Source organism: Solanum lycopersicum, chromosome 4, assembly GCF_036512215.1.
Source record: "Solanum lycopersicum chromosome 4, SLM_r2.1".
NCBI classification, from domain to species: domain Eukaryota; kingdom Viridiplantae; phylum Streptophyta; class Magnoliopsida; order Solanales; family Solanaceae; genus Solanum; species Solanum lycopersicum.
In genome coordinates, this window is record NC_090803.1 from 57,211,814 (window position 1) to 57,222,993 (window position 11,180).

Genomic DNA, 11,180 nt, shown 5'->3' on the forward strand with positions numbered 1-11,180 from the left:
TCGGATAAATTAACCCTAGTTACAAAATGGTTTCGCCTTGTTTGAAGAAAGATAAAAATAAAATTCTATTGGACTTTCATTATCTTATATCCAAAAATTTTAAACGTTTTATAAATCGATTGTTTTACATTTTATCTTTTACAAGGTGACTCTGAATATATTGTCTAAATACTCTATAGAGGTGAAGTCAAAAATTAAAATTATCGAAGGTGCCACTATTTAATACATAAATTATATCACATAATAATTAGTTAGGGTTAAGTTTAGGGTGAAACGAGTCTCCACTAAATGTCCATATGTACGTTTCAAATCAATTAGTGAACCACTTCAATTTTATATATATATATATTTTTTTTTTTTAATTTTTTTTCGAGGTTAACGAGTGCATGCGTGCCTAAGGTGGCTCCACTGTTGGCACTATAGTTTTGATGATCGGCTCATTCTTAGTACATGTTCATAATTATTTCAAAAATACTCATGAAAATGTAGGAAATAATTAAAATTATAATTGTAAAGAGTGAGATATCAATATACAGTTTCTAAATGTTGGATATAAGAACTTTTGGAAATGTAATTAATTAATTAGTTATTTTTGTTGTGGAATATTAAATTCTCTTCAAGTACAAAAGAAGCAATTTAGTTAAAGAATTTATGTTGACGGTGTAAAAGATATTTTCTCCGTTCAGTATTATTTGTCATAGTTTCTATTTTCACAATTAAATAATAAAAATTTTGAGTAATATTTTAAGATGTTTTCTTTCATCATATTAATATGCAAAAAATTAAAATTTATAATACTTTTTATATAGTTTTAGAATATCTAATTTTTTTTGTTTAAAATATTGAACTGATGTGATCTAATTTAAATTTAAAAATTAGTCAAATTGACTTTTAAAAAACGTAACATGGAGGGAGTATTATACAATCAAATTTCTTATTAAGTAATGCACGTAAATATTTTAAATCTTAATAAGCATTCGATTGATAATTAATCTTGTATATAATATAGTTAAATTGGTCTTAGAGCCTATTTGGCTCAGCTTAAAAGCTGGTCAAACTGACTTAAAAGCTGGTTTTTGACTTATTTAACTGTTTGACAATACTCAAAATAACTTATTTTAAGTTGAAAAAAATTTATTCTAAGCAAAAAGTTAAAAGTTGGGGTAGGGGTGCTTTTTTTTTTTAGCTTATAAGCTTTTTTAAGTTGACCACATTTTTATCTTTTTGCCCTTAATATTTTTATACAATCTCCAAATTATCCATATAACCCTAACATCTCCTTCTTCCATTTTTCCCTTTTCACGTTTGGCATAACAACTTCAGCACTTTTATCTAAACGCATAACTGCTTATTTTAAAAATAAGTTTCAGCACTTTCAAAAGTACTTTTTTAAAGCTGCTTTTATTAAGCCCATCCAAACGGGCCCTTACTCTTATTTGCTAACATGAAAGGACACGGGGGTTCGATCGAATTTACTAAAATTTACCCAAATAGTGTATTTTATATTAATAAATTCATTTCGTATATATAAATATTAAATTTAAAATTCAGTTATTATTACTTTCAATTATTATTATAAAATTTAAAGATTATAAAATTGAAATTTTAACTTTCGCACCCAAATAGGCTTAGAGCCCGTTTCGATTGACTTTAAGAAGTAACTTTTAAGTCAAAAATTATAAATCAAACTGAAATGACTTTTATGTCAAAAAATAAAAAGTAGGGCGAGACCTACTTTTGGTTTCTCACTTGTTTTAGGTCATTTTTTATCTTGACAAACACTTTCTAATTTATTTCAAGTCGTTTTTGACTTATTTTAAATTAGTTTTTAAATATTTAAACACTTTCAAAAATTAAAAATTAACTGAAAAACAGATTTAATAAACTTTTAAATCAATCTAAACGGACTTTTAGTATGCATTGAATGACTTGCTATTTCATTAGTTTGTACACAAAAGAAAGAGAAAAATATTTATTAAAAAATGAAGAAAAAAGGGAAAGTTGGAAAGTCAGATATGGAGGTTGTTGAGGGGGTGTAATTTTACATTAATTTCACTTAATTTGTTTTAAGGATTATTTAATCAGTCTTTACAAAAATAATAGAGAATGGAAATTAATCACTCTACCTTTAAAATTTTTAAAAATTACATCTTAATAAAGATTTTTTAGTTAGGTATAATTAGGCTTTTGCTTCCACCTATAAGTTTTCCAATGTTTAATTCGTTCATGTTATTATTAATAACTTATTAATTACATCCATGTGATATAACTGACTGGCCTTAGCGTCTATTAAATTAATTAATACATGATTGCATATTTTTATTTTTACTTCTAAATAAGAAAAAAAAGAGCCTAAATTTATATCTACATTTAAAATTGATACAATTTTTCACTTAAACGTATTAAATGATTTAACACGTAGGCCTAAGTGTGTCATTTAAAACATATTTTCATTGACTTGACAACTTGCGCGATTTACATATTCAACAAGTGTGAGAAGGCCAAAATATCAACAACAAAAAAATTGTTGTTTTTTCAATTAATGCATAAAAGTTTCAAAAAAAGAATTTCCTCAAAAAAAAATATTTTTGTTTTTTCATAAGCTGAGATTTTTTTGAAAATTTTGTTTTTCTTTTTTAGAATGTCTTAAATAAATTTTAAATTATTAACTCTCTCTATTTTCAGATTTTTTTTTGTTTCAGTTTTCTTTTCTCAAAAATCTGCGAATTATTTTTCTAAATTGAATGTATATTATTTTTTTTAAAAAAAATTGTTTGAGAAGATAATTTTATTTCGTGTATTAAATAGATTTTAACATAATTTTTTCTTCATATTTTCCACAAGGTGGGAAGTTTTTTTCCAGATTGGGTGTAAATTAAGTTTTTTTTTTGGAGAATATCATTTTCATTTAGTTTATCAAATAGATTTTAAAAGAGCTTTAATTTTCCTCTTTTTTTTTTTTACTAATGTAATTAGTTAATTCATTGTTTTTGTTAAACGGGTGTATTATCTTCTCCTTATTTTTTCTGATTGTCAAAAGAGAATCTAATACAACATATTTTGGATTTATCGAGTGCTTAATAGGTGCAAAATTTAATTGAAAGTAAAAAGCCACGTCAATTTTAAACGGTTTATTAAGAAACAAAGAAGAAACCATATGTAGAGATACATTGCAAAAAAAAAAAAAATACTATTAAGATATTTAGCGTTAATTGAAAATGTCATTGCATTTAGATTTGTTAAAACCTTCTGTGACATTTATTTGAAGTGTTAATTCAAATATCAATATTTATTATTGTGACAAATAATTTATATTTATGGTAGTTATAGAGGCAAGAAAAAGTCATTTTATTACTCTACATAATTAACTAGGATAATTAAGTATATATTTTAATAAATTCCACAAAAGTATAATATGATGTTATTGTCTTTGGTCCATCTAATACTGAAATATGGGAGTGGAATAGTTAATCATATACTATAAGATGAAGATAGTTATATATAAGAAATAATATTATATTCTTTTTATAACCATTCAAAAAGTAAAAAATAGTATAAGATCTATCCATGAAATTTCGTTTACGCAATATCGTTAACGTATAATAATGGTAGTTACAATGTCAATTAATTTCAAAAAGAAAACCAGTTTATGTTATTGTCACCCCTAGTATTCACGTAAGGATTTAAGTAATAAAATACTATTAAAAAAATAAAAACTAGTGATAAATAAATATTAAGTTAAAAATTCATCCCTAATTCTATTTAGCAGTCAAAAAAATTGAGTTATAAACTAGGAATAATTTAGCGATATATTAGCAAGAAAGTTTATTGCTAATTTGATTTATTTTATTTTTGTAGTGAAAGTTCATTGCTTATGCTTGACCATGTAATAATATTACGTTGTCTTCCTATATTTATATGTCCAAAAATATTATATTAAAATAAAATAATGTAGTATACACAATATTTAAACTTAAGAACAAAAATCTCCACGTAAGTTACCTAATATTTCAACTCATGCATAAAATTATATATTTACCATCACATATCAAAGTTCATAATTCATTTGTTAAAAAAAAATGTATGATCAATTAATTACATTCATTAAAAAAATTGTTAAACATTCTAAGGTTTTAAGAAAGACTAGCAATTGACATGAGCAAACACATAATTTAATTTGGTGATATGAAAATAAAATAAAATTGCAGTTGTACAACATAGTTCCTTTTTTTCTATCAAGTATCAGAGTCAATATTAAAATCTCGATTAAATACAAATGCATATCGCATTGCATGGCTTATTAAACCAAACATAATTTTCTTCATATATATAGCTAAAATTCGAGAAAAAATTAAAAATAAAACAATTTCACTGCATACATATCATTACATTCATGCAGATGGAAAGTCAATCACATAGTTGAAAGCTTTTTAATCAATCAATTATTTAATAAATTGATTTCTTAACTGACTCATTAATCTATACCCTACGAAACTAAACACTTCTCTATCTCATCTATAAATAATATAACATTTGGAGTTAATTAAATTAATTAATTAGTGTATCCATTAACATCAAAAAGTTTATCAATCAAACAAGACATCTCCAACGGTGGGTGTAAAATCAATATCTAAATAGTCATGTTTAACTATTTTGGATTTTTAAATAACTAAGTAAAATTCTGTTTGGTTATTAGTTCATTCTTTTAGAATTACTATATATATTGATATATATAGCAGCGTATTTTTTCTTTTCTTTTGTACATTGGAGTTGTAAATACTTTATATTATGGATGTAGAAATCAGTTTCTCTATCCTCACTCCGTATCCTAAAATTTGTCCATAAAAATATAACTCGTTCAATTTATTTAAATTTGAGCAGGTTATTAACCCTAGCTTATTTCAGCTCATTAAGAAACATAACTATATATTTATCAAATTTTTTTTATATGTTATGTTTCCCTATTTCAAGTTATATGGTAACGTTTGGCTTAACATAAAATTTGAAAAAAAAATAAATTAAAATTTGTGATCTAAAATATTCTTCGATCATTTGTATGACTATAGCTTATTTCAATAAGGGTAGTCTGAGAATTTTGAAGTTAAATTGCTTTAGAAATTAATGTGACTTTTTCTTTTAGAAACAGACTATAAAAGAAAACATGTCACATAAATTAAAACAAATGAAATATAAATATACATAATAAAGGGGCAAAATTTTGTTAAATACTAAAATATTAGATCAAAATTGAGTTATGACCCACAATTTATTCCAAATATATACCTTTTCTACGTATCAACAATCCACTTATCTATTAACTCAACTCATTTTTAAGTTATTCAAATTCAATTCAACTAATTCATTTACGAAATCTCTAAAATTTTATGTGAAGGGGACCTTCATTATTGCTAACTGATTCCTCGTATTTAAAAGTTTTTAAAATTGATGATAATGCTGATTAATATTAAGATTATTAAAAAATATAATTATGCTTTCTATTAATTGGTATCTTCTATGTGACTGTTAGTTAATTCGCTAAGAACGTACACTACCTTTATTGACATACGTTTGCCACCTCATTATCAATTTTCATAAGATAAATATTAAAAATTAAAAATATCTTTAAATTTGGTATGAATTATACTATATCCCTAATTATTAAAAATCTTAAAAATATCTCTTATACTTTACTTGATTAAGTAATTTAAAAAAATCCCTCTTAAATCACATGTCATCCACCTATGTGTATATGTGTAGTGTATACATAAATATATAGTTTTAAAAAAATATTTAAACAATTAAATACTAAAATTTAGTAATTAAAAATAAAAGTTTAGTCAAACAAAAATATGTCTTTAAGATTTTTAATAATTAATTTGGAAAACTAAAGTAATAATTCATATCAAATTTAATGTGTTTTTAATACTTATCTTTATTTGTTTTAATTCCATAATCACTAATATTTGTGTGTTATTTCAAAATAAGTGATATTCTTTGTGTTTCAAAATAAGTGATATTTCTTATCTTCGCAAAAGGATTAAAGAATACCCCTAATCTATTGAAAAAGGCTCAAAATATCTTCATTCTACTTTTTTATCTAAAAATACATGTACCTTTGTTAATAGTTCAAACATACCCCTTCTTCTATTTTTTGATTTAAAAATATTTTCAACCCAAATTTAATTGAATTAATTCTTTTATTTGGTTTGAAAAACAAATTTTTATTTATTCAAATTCTTAATATGAATTCATTTAAAATTTGGTTCTGTATTTTGAGATCCAAAGGAGGGGTATCTTTGAAATGATTAATAACAACATAATCAACAACAAAATAACTATATGGCAAGAATATTAAATTTATCGCATATTTAAAATTGTCATTGATTCAAGATGAATTATAACACACTAAAAATAAATTGTGTTTTTTTGTCATGTGTATAAATAGCAGAGAGAAATAATTATTAGTTATTCATGGAGCTATTTGATATATAAATATTAGTTGAAATTAATAAATGATAGGTATTTTTAATAAAATATTAAAATTTGTGTAAGTTTATAATTTTTAAAACTTCTCAAATACTAGAACTTGGCCCAAATAATATTTTATGGTATTTGAGAATGTTGTGCGGAATTTGAGATAATACGAGAAAATATAAACGCGAAAAATAAGACAACAGATTTACGTGGTTCACCAACAAATTGGCTACGTCCACGGGAAGAGAGGGAGCAGTTTTATTATGGAGAGGCAAAAACAGAATTACAGAATAGGGTTTCCCATAGCGTCTATATATAGTGCTAAGCTACGCCCTAACAGGCTTGGGCCCAACATACAGAATCAACAGAAAATTAAGGGCCCAATACAACAACATTGTATACCGTCGGCCCGGGGGCGTCTCCGCCCCCCCGGACCCCCAGGCCAGGGGGCGCGTCGCCCCCCTGGACCCCCCGACTCGCTGACCGGGCAGCGAGACCCCCGTCCTTTCTGTTTGTAGCGGGTCCGATTCAAGGCATTCAACAAATCTCCACCTTGACTTGAATTCTCCGAACAGATTCTTCAGACGCACTATGATAGTGCCAAGCCTCCCCCTCTTCCTCAGAGTTGCCCCGCAGGGCAATTAACAGCTTCTGATGTTGAGCAAGTCCAAACAGTGTTGAAACTTGCTCTGTGGAACCGGCTTTGTGAACATATCAGCAGGATTATCAGCAGTTCCTACTTTCTTCACCTTGATTCTCTTCTCACTTCTTAGAAAATGATACCTTACGTCAATATGCTTGGTTCTCTCATGATGGACTTGATCCTTGGCTAGACAAATTGCGCTCAAACTGTCACAATACACCGTAGCCTGATCATGATGCAGACCAAGATCACTAACCAGCCCTTTCAACCAAATCCCTTCTTTTGCAGCCTCTGTCAAGGCCATGTACTCCGCTTCCGTAGTAGACAAAGTCACTGTAGGTTGCAAAGTTGCCTTCCAACTGACGACAGATCCTCCAAGGGTAAACACATAGCCAGTCATCGATCTTCTTGTGTCAACATCTCCAGCATAGTCTGAATCAGAATAGCCAGTAACCAAGCACTGAGTATCACCTCCATAAATGAGACCAACGTCAGATGTACCTCTAAGGTACCGGAAAATTCTCTTCACAGCCTGCCAATGTTCTCTCCCTGGTTGTCCCATGAATCTGCTCACTACACTGACTGCATGTGCTAAATCTGGCCTTGTACAGACCATAGCATACATCAAACTTCCTACGGCACTGGCATAAGGGACTCGTGACATATACTCCTTCTCTTCTTCTGACTGTGGAGCGAACATGGCAGTGAGATGGATATTGGCAGCACTGGGGGTATCAATGGGCTTAGATGAAGACATGCCAAACCTCGCCAAGACCTTCTGAATGTAGCTTCTCTGTGACAAGAAAAGTTTCCTTCTCTCTCTGTCTCTAATGATCTCCATCCCTAAAATCTTCCGAGCGGCTCCCAGATCCTTCATCTCAAACTCAGCACTAAGTAAACCCTTCAGCTTCTGAATGTCATACTTCTTCTTTGCAGCTATCAACATATCATCTACATAAAGCACCAGATAGATGAATGAATCATCATTGAGCCTATTGTAGTAGACACAACAATCATATGAGCTCCGAGTATAGCCCAACTTCACCATATAGCTGTCAAACCTTTTATACCACTGCCTTGGAGACTGCTTAAGTCCATATAAGGACTTCTTCAACTTGCAGACGTGATTTTCCTTCCCTGGAACTTGGAAACCATCCGGCTGAGTCATGTATATCTCTTCCTCCAACTCTCCATGTAGAAACGCTGTCTTCACATCAAGTTGTTCAAGCTCCAGATTCTGATGTGCAACTATCGCTAGTAACACTCGGATGGAAGTATGTCTGACCACTGGTGAGAAGATCTCATTGTAGTCCACTCCCTCTCTTTGGTTGAAACCTCTGGCAACAACCCTGGCTTTATACTTGACTCCTTCTGCTGGTGATATCCCTTCCTTCTTCTTGAAAACCCATTTGCAAGTAATAATCTTTCTCCCCGAAGGCTGTATGACCAGATCCCATGTCTGATTCTTGTGTAGGGACTCCATCTCATCTCCCATAGCGGCAAACCATTTTTCAGAATCAGAACTTAAAATGGCTTCTTTGTAAGTAGACGGCTCAGATGTATCTACCTCTTCAGCAACCTGCAGTGCATAACCCACCATGTCCTCAAAACCATACCTCGTAGGTGGCCGAACTCCAACCCTCCTTGGCCGATCTTGAGCTATACTCTGATGGATATCTGATGGCATAGATTCTGGAATATCAGTTTCAGTCTGTGGCTCTTGATCCTCCTCTTCAGGTTCCTTTAAATCGCTCTCGTTCTGAATGACTTGAAACTCCACCTGTTTGTCAAGACTCCCAGTTTCTGACGTAGTTGTAGGCTTCACAATGGTTCTAAGCAGAGGACTTTCATCAAAGACAACGTTCCTGCTCATAATAACCCTCTTTTCTGCTGGAGACCAGATTCTGAAACCTTTCACTCCATCTCCGTAGCCCACAAATACTCCCTTTTTAGCTCTTGGTTCTAACTTACCTTCACTGACGTGATAGTAAGCCGTACAACCAAAAGCTTTCAGATTTGAATAATCAGCAGCTTTTCCAGACCACATCTCCATAGGTGTCTTGCACTGTATACCTGTATGTGGTCCGCGGTTAATCAAGTAGCAAGCTGTACTAACCGCTTCTGCCCAGAATCTTCTATCTAGCCCAGCATTAGAGAGCATGCACCTTGCTCTCTCCAGAAGTGTTTGATTCATCCGCTCAGCTACACCGTTCTGCTGTGGTGTATTTCTGACTGTGCGATGTCGAGCAATCCCTTCATCCTTACAGAATTGATCAAATTCAGACCAACAGAATTCCAGCCCATTATCAGTTCGCAACCTCTTGATCTTCTTCCCTGTTTGATTTTCCATCAAAATTTTCCACTCCTTGAACTTCTGGAAGGCTTCACTTTTATGCTTCATCATGTACACCCAAGTCATCCTTGAGTAGTCATCAATAATGGACACAAAAAATCTGCAGCCTCCCAAAGACTCAACACGGCATGGACCCCAGCAATCAGAATGGATATAATCAAGTGTGCCTTTTGTTCTATGAATGGCCTTTGGAAACTTGTTGCGATGTAGTTTTCCAAAAACACAATGTTCACAAAACTCTAGGCTCTTAACCTTATGACCAGCAAGTAAATCCTCCTTTGACAGAATTTGCATCCCTCTTTCACCCATATGACCAAGTCTTATGTGCCATAACTTAGTCATATCCTTCTGGTGAAATTCTGACGATGCAACATGGGCTGAACCTGTAACCGTGGAACCTTGTAGAAAATACAAAGTACCACGCATGACACCTTTCAGAATCAAATTTGAACCCTTCCAGACCCGCAAGACTCCATCTTTTCCCGACCAGCTGAATCCCTTGCTGTCCAAAAGACTGAGAGATATCAGATTTTTCGTCATCAATGGAACGTGCCTGACCTCGTTCAATGTGCAGAAGCTACCGTCATGTGTCCTTATCTTGATCGAGCCTGTCCCAACCACCTTGCAGACAGAACTGTTGGCCATCGAGATGCTGCCTCCGTCTACCTGCTCATAAGTCGTGAACCACTCTCTCCTAGGACAGATGTGATAGGATGCCCCAGAATCAAGAACCCACACATCTGAATGATGAGTGTGCTCATCCGCAACTAGGGCAATATCTTCTTCAGAATTGGTGTCTTCTTCAGCAACAGCAGCAGACACTGATTGTTTTTCCGATTGCTTCTTCTTCTTCGGACAATCAAATTTCCAATGTCCCTTCTCCTTGCAGTAATTACAAACATCATCCGGCTTTGCACCCTTCGACATCGGCTTATTTTTCTTTCCGCCGTTTTTCCTTCCCTTTCTGCTACTGGTGAACAGACCGGAAGGCTGTATGTCCGTACTTGTGCCGTTAGCCTTATGCCGTAATTCCCTGCTATGAAGGGCTGATCTGACTTCTTCCAGTGACACAGTATCTTTCCCAACAATGAACGATTGAACAAAATTCTCAAACGACATTGGGAGAGATACTAACAGAATCAGGGCAGCATCTTCATCCTCGATCTTCACATCGATATTACGCAATTCTAATAACAAAGTATTCAATTGCTCTAAGTGTTCCCTGAGTTGTGTACCTTCAGCCATTCGTAAACCGAATAGACGTTGTTTCAGAAGCAGCTTGTTGGTTAGAGATTTTGTCATGTACAAACTCTCCAGCTTCAACCACAGACCAGCAGCAGTCTCTTCATCCGAGACCTCCGTGATGACGTCATCCGCGAGACACAGCATGATCGTCGAGTGCGCCTTTTCCTCCAGAATCGCCATCTCAGGAGTAACGACGGCGTTCTTGTCTTTCGACAACGGCGCCCAGAAGCCTTGCTGTTTCAACAAGGCCCGCATCTTGATCTGCCATAAACTGAAACTGTTCCTCCCTGTGAATTTGTCGATTTTCACGTTCAAAGCAGACATCTCGAATTCTCCAAGAACACCGATTAACCGAGAGGCTCTGATACCAATTTGTTGTGCGGAATTTGAGATAATACGAGAAAATATAAACGCGAAAAATAAGACAACAGATTTACGTGGTTCACCAACAAATTGGCTACGTCC